This window comes from Hemicordylus capensis, chromosome 4 (genome assembly GCF_027244095.1).
Source record: "Hemicordylus capensis ecotype Gifberg chromosome 4, rHemCap1.1.pri, whole genome shotgun sequence".
NCBI lineage: Eukaryota > Metazoa > Chordata > Lepidosauria > Squamata > Cordylidae > Hemicordylus > Hemicordylus capensis.
Genome location: NC_069660.1, coordinates 157430266 through 157452216, shown reverse-complemented (window position 1 = coordinate 157452216; position 21951 = coordinate 157430266). Strand labels below are relative to the sequence as shown.

The 21951-nt window shown below is 43.8% G+C and overlaps 1 protein-coding gene across 4 annotated transcripts in view; it reads left to right on the top strand.

Annotated features, from left to right (window-relative positions):
• The first annotated feature begins 341 nt into the window (after positions 1–341).
• The window catches only part of RALGPS2 (Ral GEF with PH domain and SH3 binding motif 2), a 186089-nt gene continuing 164479 nt past the window's right edge, over positions 342–21951 (top strand). The window contains exons 1-2 of one of the 4 annotated variants that reach the window (XM_053243457.1): positions 344–708; positions 3533–3614. The gene's annotated coding sequence lies outside the window, so the exon portion shown is untranslated. Of the gene's footprint in view, positions 709–3532; positions 3615–21951 lie in introns of all 4 variants that reach the window. The other 3 variants (XM_053243459.1, XM_053243456.1, XM_053243458.1) reach the window with 3 other exon arrangements.

The following is a 21951-nucleotide window of genomic DNA, read 5'->3' as shown; positions in this document are numbered from 1 at the left end:
ATTTTAAATAATCTTGAAAGCCTTCTTAAAAAATATTTTTAAACCTCCGACAAAACTTCTGCCCAAGTAGAACACTTTATTGATTTATATAGCATGTGGTTTTTATATTTTTGAACACCCGCGCATACATATTGCAGTTAATAACAGCAGCTTTAAAGCGCCTTCTTCTCCTCAGATAATGAGTAGTGGGGGGGCACAGGGGGCCTTGGGGCTGCCGCTTTCAGAGCTTAAGACGTCCGTTAGTGTCGCCGTTGTGTCAGTTAAGCTGCTCCGGGGAAGGAGAGAGGGAAGCGCGTAGCTGAGTTGGGGGGGGGGAGGAGGAGGGGAGGTCCCAGCAGCTACCAATCGGACCCCCCTTGCACTGTGGTCGGCTTATCGCCTTAGAGGCCTCTATGGCCGCGCGCTGTCTTTCATATCGCGCCTGCGCGCGACTTTTCCCCAACCCTCAGAATTCCAGGCGAAAGGAATGCGCATGCGTTCCTTTTATCCTTCCGCCACTCCAGTGTTGCGCGAGCGTGTGTGGTGGGAGATTCTCACCCCCACCCCCTTCCCGATGAGCGGCAGCCGGTGCTGAATGAGAGCAGCGGTAGCGACTGAAGCAGGCGGACGAGGGGAGCAGCCTGGACAGGAGTCCTCCTCCTCCTCCGGCGCATAACGTTTCGCCTCTTCGCCGTCCCACCGCTTGGTCGCCTCTCTCTCGTGAGCAAGGTAGGTGAGTGAGCCGGGTTGGTGGTTTGGCATCATTGTATGGGCGAGTGCCTGCTTGCCTTGCCTTTCTCTGCCGGTTCTGCTGACCCCGTGGGCGCCTCCACACTAAGGCCCTCCGGGCTGGAAGGCTTCCACCCCTGCCCCTTTCCCGGTCTTTCGGGTGGCGCTTGGTGGTCTTCCGCCTCCTCTCTCTCCTCCACCGGGGCTGGGCTGCTTTTTGGCATGATTGCCTCATCTCCTCCCCCCCTCCCCCCGGAGAGGTTGGGGTCCGCGGAAAACAGTGTCTCTCTATGGGGGGCGTCGTCGTTCCTGCCAACATCGCCGCGGTCCTCCGTTAACTCCTTTCAGACACCCCTGTCCACTCGTGCAACGAACGCATGTACTTCTAATCCTGAGTAAAGAGCGTGGCCGTCGTGTGGACAGCAAAAGTCCTACTGGTGGTTCCTTGAATCTTGGATGTATATGGTTAACGTGAAATCTGTTGGGAGTTCTTCACCATTTTGATACAACCTAACAACCACTTCCCCCATAACCAGAAGTGCATGTATACAGCCCTTTAAAACTTCAATTAACAACTTGTGACTACAACAACGAATAGGTTGCTGTATACTTCTTTGGTCTGGTTCACTTTCACTTATGACCATCAACAAAACTTGAATCTTTATTCTGCCGTGCTTTGTGTGGTGCTTGTTGCACATTTACTGGTGTCTTGTATTGCTTGACCTTTGACCTCACTTGGTTTAATGAGATTTCCTTTTTCTCTATGTTAGATGTGTGTGCCCCTGCCTACTTGCTCTCTTTGGTTACATGGAACTAAAGAGGGCTGTGGCTCAGAAGCTTATGTTGCAATCAGCCTATTGATATTTAAGGTGCTGGAGACTCTTTTTATCTCTGCTGCTACAGACTAACATGTCTGCACCTCTGAGATTTACCCTTTGGTTGGCAGGCCTTCCCTTGACCATGCATGCATCCCTACAGGAATCCTCTTAATCTTGCATAACTAAGAATTTTGCCGGTTAGTCCAGTGTCCTACTCCTCTTATTTAACAATTTAAGTCAGTGTTGTTCTACCTCTCCCAAGCTTGAGGTGACCCATAAGACTACAATGAATGTTGGTGACCCTGTATTGCTCTGTACTTATTGGTGTGTATGCATCATGATAGGGGCACAGTATTAATTCTTTCTTCTCCCTGCTCCCTGCTTCATGGAACTAAAGACCAAAGGAGCTCCTTGCCTGTTTAGGGTTAGGTGCTTCACTTGCCAAGTACCAAGGAGGGAAAGTCTCCATCTTCCTCTAAGTGGCCCCTTAAGGTCAAGATGTGTGTGGGGTAGGTTTAGCAGGCATTATTCAATGCCATAAGGTAGTGAACATAAGAAGCTGCCATATACTGAATCAGACCATAGGTCCATCCAGCTCAGTATTGTCTACACAGACTGGCAAGGTTTCAGGCAGGAACCTCTCTCAGCCCTATCTTGGAAATGTCAGGGAGGGAACTTGGAACCTTCTGCTCTTTCTAGAGTGGCTCCACCCCCTAAGGGGAATATCTTACAGTGCTCACACACCAAGTCTCCCTTTAATATGCAACCAGGGTGTCCCCTGCTTAGCTAAAGGGGACAAGACATGTTTGCTACCACAAGACCAGCTCTCTCTCCTACCTTATGGCAGTGATTTCCAACCGGAGGATCTCCAGATGTTGCTGAAATACAACTCCCATCATCCCTAGCTGCAAGTTGGGAGTTTCAGTTCAGCAACATCTGGAGGCCCCCTGGTTGGGAACCACTGCCATAAGGCATTTGTGCAGGTCAAGAACTAGCTTTATTGGGAGACCACTTTAATTAGAGAGTAAATGATTAGGCCATATTCTTTCCCTTTGCTCCCTTGTCAGAGAGCACTCCTAGTAGGTTCTGTGTGCACAGCTGTTGCTCCCTCCATGTGCTCCTTTTGACTCTAGGTTGACAACTGTTGGATGCCAGATGATACTGCTCCAGGAAGCTGGCTGGTTTCAGGGGCCACTAATTAGTGATACTTGCTGAAACACTTGGTAATGGGGCAAAGAGCTTTTGAAGTGATACCTCTTGCTTATATTTAGGAGGGATAGATCAACTGTCCCTGTTGATCCCAGCATAACATATCTTCCAGTGGCCATCTGTTGGTATCTCCTTTGTATCTTTTTTAAGATTGTGAGCCCCTTTGGGACAGGGAACCATTTTCTCATTCCTCTTGCTATGCCAACTGCTTTGAGAACTCATTTGATGAAAAGCAATAAAGAAACACTAGCTGAACCAGCACAGATAAATCTGTGTGCTAGGACTTTGTTGTTCTCCTTGTCCCCTGCCACAGCCCATGCTTTATTGCTCAGTGTCAGCCACCCGCCACTCGCTTGCTCCCCTCCCTGCCGCTCTTCCCTACCTGCATATGGAATCCCCACTGCCCAATCACTATGGTGCTTCTGTTCTGTTACCTCCAATTGGTAAAGCACTGTGTGGGCGGGGCTTGCCACATACAACCTTAGTGTATTTTATATATAGAGAGAGAGATTCTCAATAAAGATACTTCAGCAGCTGTGCTGGTAGTTCCAACAAACTTGAAAAAGAAAATAATTCTGTTGAACCAGCTTCCTGTTGTAATAGTATATAAGGTTTTGAATTACTTGTTATGACACAACAATAATAGGTAGCCATATTGGTCTGTTAAGTATTGGATTTATGGGGATGACTGTTGCTGTACCATGGTACAACATGCTGCTTCTGTTAGAAGAACTGACTACTATCTGAAAGAGACCAAAAAGATACACACATGTATTTTAAATTCAATCTTTGTTCAGATTGGCTGAGCCCTGTGAGTGACTGTGGATTGTATAAGGCTATGTCAAAGCGAGAAGGGATTATCAAGATATTACCTGTAAGGTAAGACCAAAGCCTTGTTCAAATGTAAGAATCCAGTACAGAATCCTGGTTTCATGCAATGTCTTCTAGCTTCAATTGCACATGTTCACATTTCCTGTTCGCATGCAAAGGGAGGAAGGTTTCTCCCTTTAGTCCTGCCTTGGAACAAGCTAGGATCTGTCATGAAGTCTGGACTGGGCAAGCCTGTCTTATTCTAGTCAGTGTTTCAAAATAAACTAGGATCTGAAGCCAGGATTGCCCATTTTGTACATCATGACAGATCACAGGTTGTTGTTGTTATAGTGCCTATCCTTAGACACACACACTCCCCTTCACACGAGGGGAGGAAGGATTCTACTTCCAATCCTGGTTTAGAACAATTTGTTATGGGGCAGCTAACAAAGATTATTACTAACAAATTGTTCTAAGCCAGGATTGGAAGTAGAATCCTTCTTCCCCTCGTGTGAAGGGGAGTGTGTGTGTCTAAGGCAAGACTTTTTGTACATTGTGCAAAACCAGGATTCAGCTTGGCCTCAGTGTTGCTTCTGAACGGGATGGTCCAAAATAGATAATAGTATCGTAAACAGGTGAGGTTGATTTGTGGTGTTATTTAGGAACATAGGAAGCTGCCATATACTGAGTCAGACCAATGGTCCATCTATCTCAGTATTGTCTACACAGACTGGCAGCGACTTCTCCAAGGTTGCAGGCAGGAACCTCTCTCAGCCCTATCTTGGAGGTGCCAGGGAGGGAACTTGGAACCTTCTGCTCTTCCCAGAGCAGCTCCATCCCCTAAGGGGAATATCTTACAGTGCTCACACATCTAGTCTCCCATTCATATGCAACCAGGGTGGACCCTGCTTAGCTAAGGGGACAAGTCATGCTTGCTACCACAAGGCCAGCTGTCCTCCATTTTCTCCTCCCCTTTTTTAAAACATAGGCTGAAAATAAACCTATTTCAAAAATTTAAGGTATTAGCATCTTTCAGAAAAAACCCTGTATGGTATTGCTATGTATATAACACACCAATATATAGCCACTTTACAATGAAAACAAACAAAAAAGAGGTACCTGCTCCAAGATGTTTAAACTCTTAATAGGCAGCTAGTAAAGACTGAGTGCTCAACATTTGCCTCTAGTTGTGGCTCGTTGGGGGCTCCGTTTTGTTTTGAGACAGAAATGGTAAGTGACACATGCTTATAATCTTTGCTCTTGACTGCAGTGTCTGCTTGGTGGCAGCAAAAAGAATCTGGCAGTTGGAAGACTGGGCAGTGTGCTACATGGCAGCCTTGCTGCTTTTGAGGTGTGTAGGCTGATGCACTTGTTTGCCAGGATGGTTACCCGCTTCACCCCCGAGTGGATGCTCATTTCACTGACCCCTAGGAACAGCCCTGTTTTCTACCTATGAGGATAGTTGAGATTTGTTTCTGAGTTCAGTAGACCCATAGAAGATACTAATGTACAGGTAATTAAAGTTAACATAAGCTTGCTTCCTAAAATCTACCTTTGATACAGCTGAAATAATTATGTTTACTGAGCTTGTACAGTATGAGTCATTGCTGGAGAAGCAAAGGTGAAGCCCTGTAAGAAACTAATGATTCCTACATTACAGTATCTCAGCAGACTCCCCCTCCCCTGCTCTGGAATATGTAAACAATAACCACAAGTTGGCAGCATTCTGCTCTTGTTGCAACCCAGCATAGACTACTGCCTGTCATGCTGGATATATAGATGTACTTGCAACTAGGTGAAAAACAGCAGCAACATGTAGAAGGAATAAATCTTGAGAGGTGAATTGTTCCACATCACATAGGAACTTAGGAAACTGCCATATACTGAGTCAGACCATTGGTCTATCTAGCTCAGTATAGTCTTCACAGACTAGCAGCGGCTTCTCCAAGGTTGCAGGCAGGAATCTCTCTCAGCCCTATCTTGGAGAAGCCAGGGAGGGAACTTGAAACCTTCTGCTCTTCCCAGAGTGGCTTCATCCCCTGAGGGGAATATCTTGCAGTGCTCACACATCAAGTCTCCCATTCATATGCAACCAGGGCAGACCCTGCTTAGCTATGGGGACAAGTCATGCTTGCTACCACAAGACCAGCTCTTCTCTCCTTTGGGATTTACCTCACGTTTGTTCTTCAGTGACTTTGACAACGCACCCTGCTGAGTCAAAGAGAGTAACTTTTGGCAGAAGAGGCAGGGCAAATGTATTGTGCTTTTACAAAGCCAACAATAGTTTCCAAATTGACTAATTTCCAGTTTGACTAAAAGCTACAAAGCAAACTCTAGTTCAAAGCTTGAGGCAAGCTAAGAGTGAATTTGTACAAGTACTAGCATGCCTTGACTACATTTCTTCTCTAAGCATGTTACTCTGCAAGACGTTTGCAGCCTCGGGTCCAGAATTGCACCCACCATAGCAAGTGTGCCACCAACTTCTAGCAATTGCAATAAGCTCCAGTTTCCCCCTCCAGCTCGATGGAGATCATCCCTGCAGCGTACAGTTCAACTAATTGAAGTTCTGTTCACTCTCCAGCTAGAGAAGGTAGGATTTTGATGCTAGGCTGTCAAAGCACCCCAAGTGTCTGAGAAGCCCAGTCCGGAACAGAAGGGAACGGCACTTCAGCAGTCCAGTGCCCAAACAATCAATTTCTTAGCTCCAAATTTGTAACTGGAGAAAAACCAGTAGGTTGTAAGAAGTAAGATGTTGGCTTCTTTGGGTGTACAGCATGGCAACAGAAAGATTTTTCCAAATGACCATTCACGTGTAGCAGCTTACTTACAATGCAAATGAAGAATATGCCAAACTACCAGTTACAACAATTGGAAAAACCAACGAAGAGTCTTTAAATTAAAACTATACACTTGTTAAATGCGAGAGGAGAGCTGGTCTTGTGGTAGCAAGCATGACTTGTCCCCATAGCTAAGCAGGGTCTGCCCTGGTTGCATATGAATGGGAGACTTGATGTGTGAGCACTGCAAGATATTCCCCTCAGGAGATGAAGCTGCTCTGGGAAGAGCAGAAGGTTTCAAGTTCCCTCCCTGGCTTCTCCAAGATAGGACAAGATTTTTTTATAGGATAAGATTTTTTTATTGAACCAACAAACTACCAAAGCATTCAGTAGGGCTGAGAGAGATTCCTGCCTGCAACCTTGGAGAAGCCGCTGCCATTCTGTGAAGACAATACTGAGCTAGATAGACCAATGGTCTGACTCAGTATATGGCAGTTTCCTATGTTCCTATGTAAATATATTTTCCATGGAAACATTTCCCAACAATTTGTCAGCTTCAAAATTAACACTTTACAGTATTTGATGAGGTTTATTTCTAATAATTTGAATCTTTATTAGTTCTGATTTTGTTTGTTCATTTACTGTAAGTAGAAATCCAGTCCTCAGATACTTTGCAGTTAGAATGTGCTGAAGCAGAAAACAGATTCTTAAGAGTGACCCATGGTTACAGTATTCCCTCTAAGGCGTGCACACATGCGCATGCTCACAAGTTTTTTTTTATGTCCTCTCAGTATATTTTAGATCCTGCTCAGGTTGAATCAGGAAGACCCCACTCTGAATGCATGTGTTTACACACTGCTTTGATACTGCTGCCCAGAACAAAACTCATTCCGCACACAGATGAAAAAAATTAGAGAGAACACTTCATGGTTACACAGAACTGGGGAGAGCAGAAATGTGCAACAGTCTCAGTGAAGTAGGGTGTTGTGAATTTTTCTTATGGAGAGATCTGTGGTCACTTTACACATTAGAGCAGAATTGCACTCTGCTTTCTTTCTGAGTTAATGTACAAACCAGCTCTTAGGTGGTTTTCAGGTCTTCAGATAAATACCTTAATGTTAAGGTCTCATTACAATATTGTTCAGTCTTGCCTAAAGATGCTAACAAACTGCTCCAAGCTCGTGTTTGGAGAAGAATGTTGGGATTTCAAAAAACAAAAAAACCCATCTCAAGTAAGAGCAAACTCTTCAATACCTTGGCATTCTTCTCCACATATTCACCTGACCCCACTAGCCACGCTGTCCCTCACAAGCATCCTCCCTCTCCAATCCCCAGTCCCCAAAACATACTCCTTTCTTTCTTTTGCTTAACAGTCTTTCCTAGGCAGTGGTGGCAAGTGAGGGTAGGAAGCTTTTTCCTTTCTTTTTCCTCTGCCATTGCCTTGGAGTACTGCAAAACAGCACACCAAGAGCAGCAGCAGCGACATGGAGACTGGGGAGAAGGTTTTCTCTGCCTCACTGCCTGGAATTCTATTCCATAGTGCATCAGCAATAGTGTTAACTTTGCAGTGGCTCCTTGATCTTGTCTTTCCAAGGGCTCCTGAGCAACAGCAGCATGTCAGGACAACAGTTGTCAAGAGAGAAAGGAAAAAAGTTCCCCTCCTCACTCTCACTTGCAGCTTCCAGGGAGGGGCCAATAAGTAAAAGGGAGGGGAGAGTGGATTTGGGGGGCTGACAGAGAGGCTGCTTGCAGAACAGGGTAGATGTCAGGCTGGTCATTTAACAAGCCTCAAATTGACAGGAAATGAGCAGATTTCTCAGTGCCTTTTTTGTGGGGTGGGGATGAATTTCAAAGCCTATGGGGTGAGAAGGGGAAGGCTCACCATCCTTAAGCGGCATTAGTTGATACTAGGCTTCCCATCAGCATAATGCTTGTACATATCAGAGAAAAGAACCACACAAACTTTGCTTTTTGGAGAACACTTAAGTATCTTTCTCCAGGGTAACCTTGATCAATGCAGTAGGTTATTTTCTTAGATTGCAAATAAAGCTTCTTAAATAGGGTGTGTGTGTTCCTTAGCTGCATTTCCTGAGTTAAAATATTTCCTTTGCCCAAATCAACTTGGTGTGCAGTAACAAATCCCAGGTGTTTTAGTTTCCCTATGCTCATTCTTGGAGTGGATATGTGCTTGATCCATATTTTGTGCCCAGGACTGTATGCATTGACTAAGTAAGTAGAAGTGGAAGGTGTCACACACTCTTCTGATGCAACTGACCAATGCTGGAAGATATGCTGAGACAAAGGTAGACGTTAACCATTGAATTCGAGCTGACAACAGTAAACACAACCTCTATGCAGAATTAGTGTTAGCGCAGCTATGGAGACTTAAGATGTCTATTTTGGTATTAGACACAAACACTCTAGGAAATGGGTAAACATGGATGGTGAAGTCCATTCAGCTTATACTGTCTTTTAAGAATATCAGCCATTTTCAAATTTACCATTTCTGTCAGGAGGAGGAGGATTTTGTTGTGCACATAAAAACAAACTATCGCCAAGTTCTCACTCCTCCATTGTATACCTTCTATCTCTTAAGGCGTACCCGTGGATAATCCTATGCGTGGCAGCTCTCGTGTAGGGGTGTGCATGGTCTGGTGCACCCCCAGTCCGGCACGGGGTGAACTGCTGCTTTAAGCGGGGGGTGGTAGTACTCCCCCCCCACACCGCTCTTCCCCCTCCAGCGCTGTGTCATTTGAAAAATCTTCTTGGGGCGGCAGAGTTCCTCTGCCCCCCCTGCCCCCGTCATTGTTTGTAAAGCCTTCAAAGAGACGAGTGCTAGCGGCGCGCATGCGCCCTGCGCGGCACGCGCTTGTCTCTGACACTGCCGCCTGCGTGCCGCATACGTCACGGCGCGCGGTCGGCAGCGTCAGAGACGAGAGCACGCAGGGCACATGCGCTTCGCTAGCGCTTGTCTCTTTGAAGGCTTTACAAACAACGACGGGGGCAGGGGGGGCAGAGGAACTCTGCCGCCCCAAGAAGATTTTTCAAATGACACAGCACTGGAGGGGGAAGAGTGGCGGGGGGGAAGTACTACCACCACTACCCCGCTTAAAGCAACAGTCCCCCGCCCATCCGGACCGCCAGACTGGTCTGGTGGTCTTCTGAATTGTGCTGGACCGAACCATGCACACTCCTACTTTCGTGAGAGTTTACGAGCAGAAGCACCATGGTGATTGGGCAGTGGAGATACCATATGCAGATAGGGAGGAGGAGCCTGTGAGAGCAGAAGCACCATGGTGATTGGGCAGTGGGGATTCCATATACAGATAAGGAGGAGGAGCCTGTGATGGTTAAGGTCAGTTGGAATGCAACTGTTACTGGTCAGAAGATGTTCTTGATTGTAGAGGAGAGGAATGAATTGGATAGTGGGCAGGGGTCTGGGAAGAGAGGGGACGTGTGGGAGGAAAGAGCCCTTCAGGAGAAGGAGGCTGCCACTGTGTGAATTAGATGAGGAAACAAGATGAACAAGATCTGTTAACTCAGGAAGGCGGGGGTGGGGGAGAGAGAGAGAGAGAGAGAAATAAAAAAGAAGGGAGGGGAAGAAAGATAGAGGGGAAGAGCGAGTGGCGGAGAGAGAGAGAGGAGAAGAAGAGAGAAATAAGGAAGGGTGAGGGACGGGCCTGAGCCTGTCAGTGGCCTGAGGGGAACTAGTGGCTTTGGTGGCACCGGTTGGCAGCAAGGAAGAGCCCAATCAACCACTGCTGCTCTTTGGGTGTACCGAGGCTGTTGGCGGAGGGAGGCAGGCAGGCAAGGGATGGGCCTGGGCCTGTCAGTGGCCTGAGTGGATCGAGCAGCTATGGCGGTGGTGGCAGCGGGGAGGGGCCTGGTCAACCGCTGCTGCTCCTGTTGGAGTGTGACTCGGGTTAGGGTGGGAAGGTCTCTGGGGATAGGGGGCAGCAACGCTGCAGCCATGACCAAGAGGGGTGAGGGGGATCGAAGCAACTGGGTGGAGGGTGGAGAGATCTCTGAGTTGAGGAGGAGGCTGTGGCAGGGGGTGAGGGGAGCAATCAAGTACTAGCGCACAGATGCTCTGTGCAGATTAAGCTAGTTCATACAAAGAGCCAGTCTGGTGTAGTGGTTAGAGTGCTGGACTAGGACCGGGGAGACCCGAGTTCAAATCCCCATTCAGCCATGATACTTGCTGGGTGACTCTGGGCCAGTCACTTCTCTCTCAGCCTAACCTACTTCACAGGGTTGTTGTGAAAGAGAAACTCAAGTATGTAGTACACCGTTCTGGGCTCCTTGGAAGAAGAGTGGGATATAAATGTAAAAAATAAAATAAATATTACTTCTGTTACCTGCTCACTTGTGTTTTACCATATTTTGCTGAGCAAACTGCATTGGGATTTTTTTTAAATTAAAAAGTGGTATATAATGTGGTATATAATACTGATTCTATATTATCTTAGGCATAGATGTCACAAGGACATCTTGCATGTGTACTGGCGAACCATGATTTGGCTGTCGGGCTCATGCACAGTGTGTCTCTTCCCTCTTGTGCACACCTATTCTCTGTCTTTCTTCCTGGTTCAGACAAATCATAGTTTGCCATTTCATCCAGATTGATAAATTATGGCATCTGTTTGCCCTCCAAACCATTAATGAAAACTTGGTTGTGTCCGTGGTTTCAGATTCTGGTTTGGAGAGCAAGCAAAAACTTTCATTTGCAGATTTGACAGTAATGACAAACTATGGCTTACTCCAAACTGGAAGTTAGGAAGAGAAGTGGAGTGCTTGAACCCAAGGGTCAGACCTGCAAGCCAAACCATGATTTGATTATGTCTGAACCAGCAAAATACCTTGGATTTTTAAAGTAGTAGATATATTCATTAGCCTTTTCTGTGGGTTGCATCTGTGATGCAAATAAAGGAGTTCCAGCCAGAGAGCAAGGAGGGCAACTCTGTGTGGACATGCTACAGTCATCTAAAGCTGCTTCTTAAGGAAATCCACAAGCTCCTTTAGGAGGGAAAGCTTATCCCTTATATACCGTATTTTACGGACTATAAGACGCTACGGACTATAAGACGCACCTTAATTTTAATCCAGTTTTTCAGAGTTTTAACATATTAAACTGTTAAAACATATAAGACGCTCCTGAATTTTGGCGGATATTTTTTGAGGAAAAAAGCGAGTCTTATAGTCCATAAAATACGGTAGTGACTTCTTAGTCTTTAAACAAACAAACAAATAAAAAATCTGTCAAACGACTGATTACATTTCAGACTAAAAGAAGACTGTTAGTTGAGACATGTGGGTAGGTTATAAGGCAATGGTTTTCCTTGGTTGAGATAAGTTTGCATATCTCTTAGATAGTATCAAATGACTTTGAGCAAATAAAACTGATAAAGTACTGAGTGGATTAAAGTAGCTATCTTAGCCTAAAATATGTGAGCAACCAATATGGAATTAGTTTTAATAAAACAATGAAAGACAAGAATATACTTGGACAAATATTCTCTTTATTATCATGGCATTTCTACTATTTGCATTTCAAAAATGACATAACTGATATTTAATACTTAGTTTTATATTTTATTTATTTTATTTATTCAATTTCTATACCGCCCATCCAAAAATGGCTCTGGGCGGTTAACATAGAGAAATAATAAATAAATAAGATAAGATGGATCCCTGTCCCCAAAGGGCTCACAATCTAAAAAGAAACATAAGCTAGACACCAGCAACAGTCCCTGGAGGTACTGTGCTGGGGGTGGATAGGGCCAGTTACCTTCCCCCTGCTAAATAATTAGAATAATCACATTAAAAGGTGCCTCTTTGCCAAGTTAGCAGGGATCCACCATTATGTAGGGTTATACATGAAAGTTTAAATTCAGTAGCATGTTCAGGTACCCGGAGTAGAAGACTGCTTACAAAAGCTTTTGCTGTATTAATAAACAAAATTAGTCTTAACAGGATTATTGTACTTGGTCTTTCAGTATCTGTAATCAAAGAATAATGATATGGCTACCTAAGTGAGTGTGTGTTATACAAACCAACTAGCTGACCCTGCACAGAGCATCTGTGCAGCAGTACACTCCCCCCACCTTCAGGCATGTTCTCCCCCACCTTCAGCCCCAGTCTGCCCCCCCTGCCTTCAGGCCGGTTCTCCTCTGGCCCCTCCCCCCGCCTTCAGGGCCGTTCTCCGCCGCTTTCTCTCCCCCCTGTTGCCCGCCTCCTTCTGCCTTGGTCAGTGTGATGCCCGTTGCTGCCTCCATTGCCCGTTGCTGCCTCGTTCTTCCCATCCCTTCTCCGTCTCTCTGCCGCCCGCCATTACTGCTCTCTCCCCTCCCAGCCCCCATGCCTGCCACAACAGCCCCAGTTCGTTCTCCGTCCTTTCGCCCATTCTCCTCCGCTTTCTCTCCCCCCTGTTGCCCGCCACCTTCTGCCTTGGTCAGCCTGTCACCACCTCCTTCTTCCCGTCCCTTCTCCATTGCTCCGCCAGCTGCCATGACTGTTCTCCCCCCTCCCAGCCCCCATGCCCACCACAACAGCCCCAGTTCATTCTCTGTCCTTGGAGGCTTGCGCAGCCAATCTGCTTGCTGTGCCAGCCTCCACCGGCCCAGCCAATCTGCTTGCTTTAGAACACTGCCTGCCACGCATTGGAACCCGCCACACATGGACTGTCTACCGGAATGATAGATAGATAGATAGATAGGCCTTGATGATCAAGCCAATACAACATGCATAAACTAAATTAACAGAAGAAGTAACTATAATTTGTGACTCAAATCAATGACCAGAAAGGAAACAGTATAGCATGTCCCTTATGTAGTATAGAAAATCCCCTTTTGAGGTGGCAGTGTTAAACACACCTTTCCCTTCTCAAGCCTCGTGAATCAGAGGATTGTTTGCCAATTTTAGCTAAAGCATTTTGCAAGAAGCACTTAACTCAATAATTTTGCTGAGGTTTGGATAACAAGGTTCTAACAATTTTCTTTCCCTATGAGGAACTAAGTGTATTACAGGTGAAACTCGGAAAATTAGAATATCGTGCAAAAGTCCATTAATGTCAGTAATGCAAATTAAAAGGTGAAACTGATATGTGAGACAGACGCATTACATGCAAAGCGAGATAAGTCAAGCCTTAATTTGTTATAATTGTGATGATCATGGCGTACAGCTCATGAAAACCCCAAACCCACAATCTCAGAAAATTAGAATATTACATGGAACCAAGAAGACAAGGATTGAAGAATAGAACAATATCGGACCTCTGAAAAGTACACAGTGTACTGTGCTTGATTGGCCAGCAGACTCGCCTGACCTGACCCCATAGAGAATCTATGGGGCATTGCCAAGAGAAGGATGAGAGACATGAGACCAAACAATGCAGAATTGCTGAAGGCCGCTAATGAAGCATCCTGGTCTTCCATAATACCTCATCAGTGCCACAGGCTGATAGCATCCATGCCACGCCGCATTGAGGCAGTAATTGCTGCAAAAGGGGCCCAAACCAAGTACTGAATACATATGCATGCTTATATTTTTCAGAGGTCCGATATTGTTCTATTCTTCAATCCTTGTCTTCTTGGTTCCATGTAATATTCTAATTTTCTGAGATTGTGGATTTGGGGTTTTCATGAGCTGTACGCCATGATCATCACAATTATAACAAATTAAGGCTTGACTTATCTCGCTTTGCATGTAATGCGTCTGTCTCATATATCAGTTTCACCTTTTAATTTGCATTACTGAAATTAATGGACTTTTGCACAATATTCTAATTTTCCGAGTTTCACCTGTAGACCTAAATAAATGGCCTATTGTTTAGAATTTGATCTGGGAGGAGTTTTGATGTCATTCTGTTTTTGAAGGATTTTTTTTTTCTTGATGAAGGATGAAAATTAGGTCCTCACTGCTTTGGTTTGCTAAACTGATGTGTAGCAAGACACGCACCAGTTCAGAAGTGCAGTGGCACACTGGTTTTACTAAAACAAATTAAAACTTCTTATTTTGGGCACTGTGTTCTAAACAAGAATTAAAGAGAGATAAGAATATATGGATCAAAATAACATAAACAGCATAAATAGGAAAATGAATTCATAAGGCGTTGGAATACAAAACTGTCATTTTAAAGGCAAAGGACAAGCTTCTTATCCAACGAAGTGGTTAATATATCTCCTGTTGCTCTCTTCTGGATTAATTACTTAAAAACCCTAAACACAGTCTAAAGTCACTCTAAGTTGTTTTGTGATAATAAGGCATAATGGATTACAATACACAGAAGGGCTAAAGTACAAAGAAATGCTGACAGCCATCTGATTTCTCAAACTCATACCTAGTAACCACTGAACAACTTAACTAACAAATTAAGATACATGTTAAATTTGATATTTTCTAATCCTCAATTAGCCACCTAATGGCGCAGTGGGGAAATTACTTGACTAGCAAGCCAGAAGATGTCTGTTCAAATCCCTGCTGGTATGTTTCCCAGACTATGGGAAATACTTATATTGGGCAGCAGCAATATAGGCATCATCTCATACTCTGCGGGAGATGGCAATGGTAAACCCCTCCTGTATTCTACCAAAGACAACCACAGGGCTCTGTGGGCGCCAGGAGTCGACACCGACTCGATGGCACACTTTACTTTAATCCTCTGTTAGAGAAAGACCTCGAGTCTCCAGAAGTTCTATGTATTTTATTTATCATTTAGGAAAATAGTTTATGGGTTTGGGGGTCTTACAAAAAGAGAAAGTCTCCCAAAGAGACAAAAGTAAACCTTTAATTAAAAATGAATACAGGCAAACCTCATTATACGCAGATTTGATATCCACGAATTCACATATCCGTGGTCAGGAAAAAGACACCCTACAAGGGATGTGCACGTAACTGTCGGAGAGGGCAGCTTGAAGGTGGGAGGGATACCTTTTTAAGGACTGGAGAGGGCGGTCTCCCCTCTGCACTGCTGGTGCTGCAGTTTAAAGGGGTTCAGCAGGGCGGCAGCATACCTCCCTGCCACCCCATTGTCTCCTTGGACCAGAATTGACCGGAATTACCTGGTGTACATGTGCACAACAAACTGCAGCACTTTGGGGGGAAATGTGGTGGGGGATGCACCCTCCCCAGTCCTTCAGACCTGTTCAGAGGCCCGTAAAAGGGCCTCCAAACAGATTCGAGCACATCCCTACACCCAACCTCGGCATTCGCGGGCGGGGGTGTGTGTGAAAAAAATCACATCGACCTCTCATATCTGTGTGTGGGAAGTGGCCAGAAATGACCGTGGAGGTCATTTCTGGCCGCTATTTTGTTTCTTGGAGCCACAAAATGGCTCCCATTTAAATAATAATAATCCCAAAATAGCAATTATCAGCCAATTTCCGGACATTCCAGGGGCACAGCACGAGGTGGGGGAGCACCAAAGCATGGTAAAGAGCTTCCTCCGTGTTTCCCTCACAAATTTTTCTGGAAATTGGTATTTTGTCCTTATTTTCCTGGCGACCGGGAACCTAACCTCCAATGCCTCGATATTTGTGGTTTCTGTATCTGCAGTACAACCGTGGAACAGAACCCTCATGAATATTGAGGTCCTCGTATATGGCTACTTAAAGAGAGAACTTTTCTACTCAAATCCTCCATGAAAAGAGAACAGAAAAGAAATGGTAGCAAGGAACCCAAAGTAAGGCACCCTTTCTTTAGGATGAAGCCTCCAAACAAAGAACGGCTAAAAATGCATTGATGTTGAAAAATAAAGGTACTATCAACACATTATTACAGTGGTAAGGCCAAATGTTAAAAAAGCAGAAGAAAACAATAAAACTACTGTCATAAAAAGAGGAAAATAGAAACACACAGGGAAGGAATTACCCCACAAAGCGGGCTTTCCATAGGTTGCAAATCCAAAGCGATGGAATGAAGAGAACAAAAAACAAACCAATTTCTTTAGTAAGTCTAGATCATATCTTTTATACTCCAACCAGATCACCCCAGCTTTTCTAACATTCTTACTGGTCATCCTCACTTAACAACCTAGCCATCTTCTTCATATTAATAATATGAGTTATGTACTGGATAATGACTCGGGACAATTTCAGATACAATTCTTTAGTCCCAGCCTTTCCCAACTGGTGCACCATGGCATAACACTATGACACAGGATACTGACTGGTGTGCTGCATGGCCGACTGGGTGCACAGGAGAGTGAAATCTGCTTCAAGTGCAGGCAGTTCATGCTCCCCATGCCTGGAGCAGTTTTGTCTATATATCGTGGGGTGCTAAATGCCAAGTGGGGGAGTTTTCCCTCTTTTAAATAAGCTTTTTCTTTTAAAAAGCCTTTTTAAAAACTATTTTTCATTCTGCACCCTCCCTGTGCTTAGAGCAGACTCTCAGCAGGCTCTCTGTGCACCAAGCTCCAGAGATTCAGCTCCAAGTGTAGGGGCTTAAATCCCCATGTTTGCTGCTGAATCTCTACTCTATGCACTAGGGAAGGGACTCCTCCTTCCTGGTTCATAAAAGAATGAGTTAATATGTAAATAAATATTGTGCTGTGGTTTTGCTGTCAAAAAAGGTGTGGCCCAGCTTTTGGGGGTGTGGGGTTAGGTGTGCCTTGGGCACAAAGAATTTGGCGGGAAATGCTCTAGTCTCACATCTTGAAGTCCAGATTTGATACAGATAATATTTTTACAAGACTAGTTATCTGGACACTGGGTTCCTCTCATGGTGCTTCATGATCAACTGGCAGCAAGTTAATCTTGCTTTCCACTGGCTTCAACTGAAACCTCTGGTTTAGTATCACATATAGCACTGTTACCCTATACAAAATGTAGCATTGCTGTTGCTCTGTCACTCAGCTGAAAAACAAACACATGGCTCAGACTTGTCACTTCTGATCCAACCTACCTAATATGGATTGCAAAAGGTCAGACCTTTCCCTTAGCACACCTGGGGCTAAAAACACACCCTGGCCTACACAGAGAAGTCCTGTCTGACTCAATATGTTAGCAGTTGCTTGGTTGTTTAGGTGCTCTGTTGCATCTGTCTGCAGGTGTGAGCAGAGCATCTTTTTGTTTTCCAAGGATTATCTAAGTAACTATGAATCTGTAACCATTAATATCAGAACCTCAGTTGCCAACTTACCATCTGGAATTATTCAGTGCTTAACTATCAAATCCGGTTGTATTGTTTTGTTGCTTCTGGTCACCCCAAAGCAAGCATCTTTTAGAAAACCTTAAGATGCATTCACAGGCATGTGTTTGGGACGTCTTTGGCTCCCATCTGCAGGACCAAGAGTTATTGATGAACCCAATGACTTGGAAAAATATAATTGTTGAAACAACTGGAGAAATTACTTCTTTGTGAACAAGGATTATGGTGTCTGATGACTGTGACAACATGATGTTAGAAAGTGGGGGAGCAATTAATATTAAACAGTTATTGAAAGAAGCAAATCTCAGTGGGTAAACTTCTCTGTTTACAGTGGCTTTAGACTTCTGCCTAGTGCTGAACTCTGGGTATCATAACTTCCCACTGGGCAATCCTGTTGATTAAAAATGTTTAATTAAAGAGCAAATTCAAAGGCTTTTGGCAGTTGCTTGAAAAACTATATTTGTGTTTGCAGGAGGAGGGAGTAAGAAAAGGGTATGTTTTCTTTTAAACTTCAAATTGTACTTAACTGAAATTTTACAGAAAATTGAAAAGCTCTGAAGATTAACCTCATATAATGTTTCATGAAGTTCAGTCATTAATTTTAAAGATATAGTTATATCTCATTGTGCATACAACTGTGTCGCTTACCTGTGTGAATAATTTAGGTTAGTATAATTGTGGTATACTAACAATTTGTTATATAGGAGAAGAGAGACCTTAAAGGCCAAGTTGAAGACAGATCATCCTGGAGATAATCTATCTATGTGGTCGCTAAGAGTCAATACCGACTTGATGGCACTTAATCAATCAATCAATCAATCAATCAATCAATCAGTCATACTTGTGGGAGCTTGCTGTTGTCTTAAAGAAAAATCCCAAGTGCTTGGTTGAATGTGCAACTAGAAATTTCAAATATTTTCCAGCCCTGTTGTCTTAATTTTATAAAGTACATGTAGCATATCTTTACTTTCTGCATGTTACACAATTTGTTATATAGGAGAAGAGAAGGAACAACTAGGAGCTCTGCCATAGAGAGCCCCTTGGCTGATGCATTCTCTATCTTGACCTCTTCTGGCATCTAGCAGAAACAGCCTGACATGTTCAGGATTTAATTCACATATGTGAGGTTTGAGTTATCAGGTTTTTGGCATTATTGGACAGAATTCACCATTTCCAGCAGTATTTGGGGAAATCCCAGGGTTGTGGTTGTGTAAATTAGATGCTGGACTAGAGAGCAGGAGGCTGTTGGTTTGAATCCCCACTGGTGTGTTTCCCAGAATATGGGAAACTCCTGTATTGGGTAGCAGTGATATAGGAAGGTGCTGAAAAGCATAATCTCATACTGCGCAGGAGAAGGCAATGGTAAACCACTCCTGTGGTTTACCAAGAAAACCACATGGCTCTGTGGTTGCCAGGAGTTGACACCGACTCGATGGTACAACCTTTCCTTTCCAACTTGAGAATTAGATGCTGGTACTTGAGAATTTGAAATACTGGTGTGTTTTTTTCATTCCTCTTGTGCAGCATGCTTAAATGGTATAGCCCCCCCCACACACACACACACACATGCACGCACACTAGAGGGGTTATAAATGCAGACAGTTAAAGCTAACTCTTGTCTACTCTTGTGTATAAACACAGTTGTGTGCATAATTGTGATCATCACTGCTGACAATTTAACTGACAATTTTGTAACTTATTAAATGCTAGAGCACAACTGGCTGTTCAATATGAGTATAATGATGTTGAACTTTAGTTTTGCATCCTTGCAAGTAGACCCACAATCTTACTCACAAGTAAACCCTGCATCCTTTCTTAAGAATAGAGCTCACAAGTTAAGGGTGAGGTATATTTGTAAGACTAAACTTGCTACCTTTGAGCAAGGATATACTGTGTGGATAACTTTGAAAGTATACCCTTGGGTAAGGGTGTGATGGCTACCCATGAGCAAGTTTGAGGGTTTACTCACAAGAAAGGATGCAAGGTTTCCTTGTGAGTGAGGTCATAGGACCTACTTGCAAGTGAGATCTACTCATGAGTAAAGGTTCACGTACTGTGCCTTGCTGAGATGCATCAGACAGAAAACCATCAGGCGTATCTGTAGAAAGTTATTGTGATTGGATTGAAGATATCCTGAGTCTCTGGCTGGCACTTACTATACAAATGGTGTTTTGGGGAAGCACCATGCCTTGTAGAGATGCAACAGGCAGAAATTAATCAGGGGCATCTCTAAGAAGTGACTGGGGAAATGGTACCTATTGAATTTTTACATGGATGCATCCCTCCCAGCTAAAATTTGATTTGAAAGACCAAGCCAAAATGTATGAGCATAGAGCCTCATTTCTAAGGCAGCATAATTTATGAGAATGTACGAAGTCTTTATAGCTTATATGGTGCAGAAGTTAAGATGGGCATCAAAGTCGGGACTCAACATACCCCAGGTGCTGGGTTGCCTAGAAATTTTAACGTGGTGCCTAGAGAAAGTGGCTCAGTGATTGCTCAGTTACTGCCAAGGCCTGATTGATAGAGAAGTGCACAAATCGATTCTTTAGGTTCGATTTGTGCCCAAATCGAATCACACCTGATTTGTCCAAATCTGTCCCCCCAGATCATTCCAGATTTAATTTGGATTTGTTTTGATTCAAATTTGGATCAATTTGGACCACTTATAAAGGTCCTAGGGCCACCAAATTTGGGTAGTGGATAGATCCCCATGGGTGCCAGCTACCATCAAAATTTCAAGGCAGCGGGGCACTTGGTTGATTTTTTAATGATTTTTTAAAAAGCTTTTACTGATTTTGTATATTTCCGCCATAGGAAATAATGGGGATTCAAAGTCTCCATATTCTAACCCTAACACGGACCCCCAGCTTTCATTAAAATAAAAAATAAGGCTTAGCTCTAGCCCTTGTAGAAGTGGGGTTATGGAGCAAAATGTGTGGTCACTATTTTTCAAGTGTTTGGATTCTTTAGTGTATAATAACAATTCCTCATAATGAATCCCTACGAGGATTCATTATACACCTTCATTTCTTTTATTCATTTTGACTGTCATTGGACAGTGCCAACTGCCATGTGCCAACTACACCAACAACACACACACACACACACACACATTGGAGTACTCAGTTTATTTTGCAGGAATTTTTGAAGTGTTTAGATTCATTGGTGTCTTCATTACACACCTTCTTTTCTTCTGTTCATTTTGACCCTACTGCTTTGCAGGTGGGGGTGGGGAATTAGTGGCATCCCATGTGCCAACTACCCCACAAGCCACTGGGTACTCAGTTTATATTTTAGGAATTTTTGAGGTGTTTAGACTCTCTGGTGTGTAATGAATCCTCATAGGGATTCATTATGAGGAAAGCTTATTATATACCAAAGAGCCGAAACACTTGAAAACATTCCTAGAATATAAACTGAGTAGTACCCCACTGCCTTGCAGGTGGGAGGTGGGTATAGTAGGCACATGGCAGTTGACAGTTGGTACTCTCCAATGACAGTCAAAATGAATAGAAGAAATGAAGGTGCATAATGAATCCTCATAAGGATTCATTGAGAAAAAGTTATTATACACCAAAGAATCCAAACACTTGAAAATTAGTGACCACACATTTTGCTCCATAACTCCATTTCTACAAGTGCTAGAGCGTAGGTTTTTTTGTTTGTTTTTTAATGAAAGCTGGGAATCTGGGGGAATGAATAGGAGGAATCCATATCTTGAATCAATCTGAATCTAATTGATTTGTACCCAAATCGTTTCATACATCCCAACTGATTGATACCTGTGATATTTTTGACATTTCAGAAATATACAAAGCCTGGTATCTACAGGTGAAACTCGGAAAATTAGAATATTGTGTAAAAGTCCATTAATTTCAGTAATGCAAATTAAAAGGTGAAACTGATATATGAGACAGACGCATTACATGCAAAGCGAGATAAGTCAAGCCTTAGTTTGTTATAATTGTGATGATCATGGCGTACAGCTCATGAAAACCCCAAATCCACAATCTCAGAAAATTAGAATATTACATGGAACCAAGAAGACAAGGATTGAAGAATAGAACAATATCAGACCTCTGAAAAGTACACAGTGTACTGTGCTTGATTGGCCAGCAAACTCACCTGACCTGACCCCATAGAGAATCTATGGGGCATTGCCAAGAGAAGGATGAGAGACATGAGACCAAACAATGCAGAATTGCTGAAGGCCGCTAATGAAGCATCCTGGTCTTCCATAATACCTCATCAGTGCCACAGGCTGATAGCATCCATGCCACGCCGCATTGAGGCAGTAATTGCTGCAAAAGGGGCCCAAACCAAGTACTGAATACATATGCATGCTTATACTTTTCAGAGTATAACAAATTAAGGCTTGACTTATCTCGCTTTGCATGTAATGCGTCTGTCTCATATATCAGTTTCACCTTTTAATTTGCATTACTGAAATTAATGGACTTTTGCACGATATTCTAATTTTC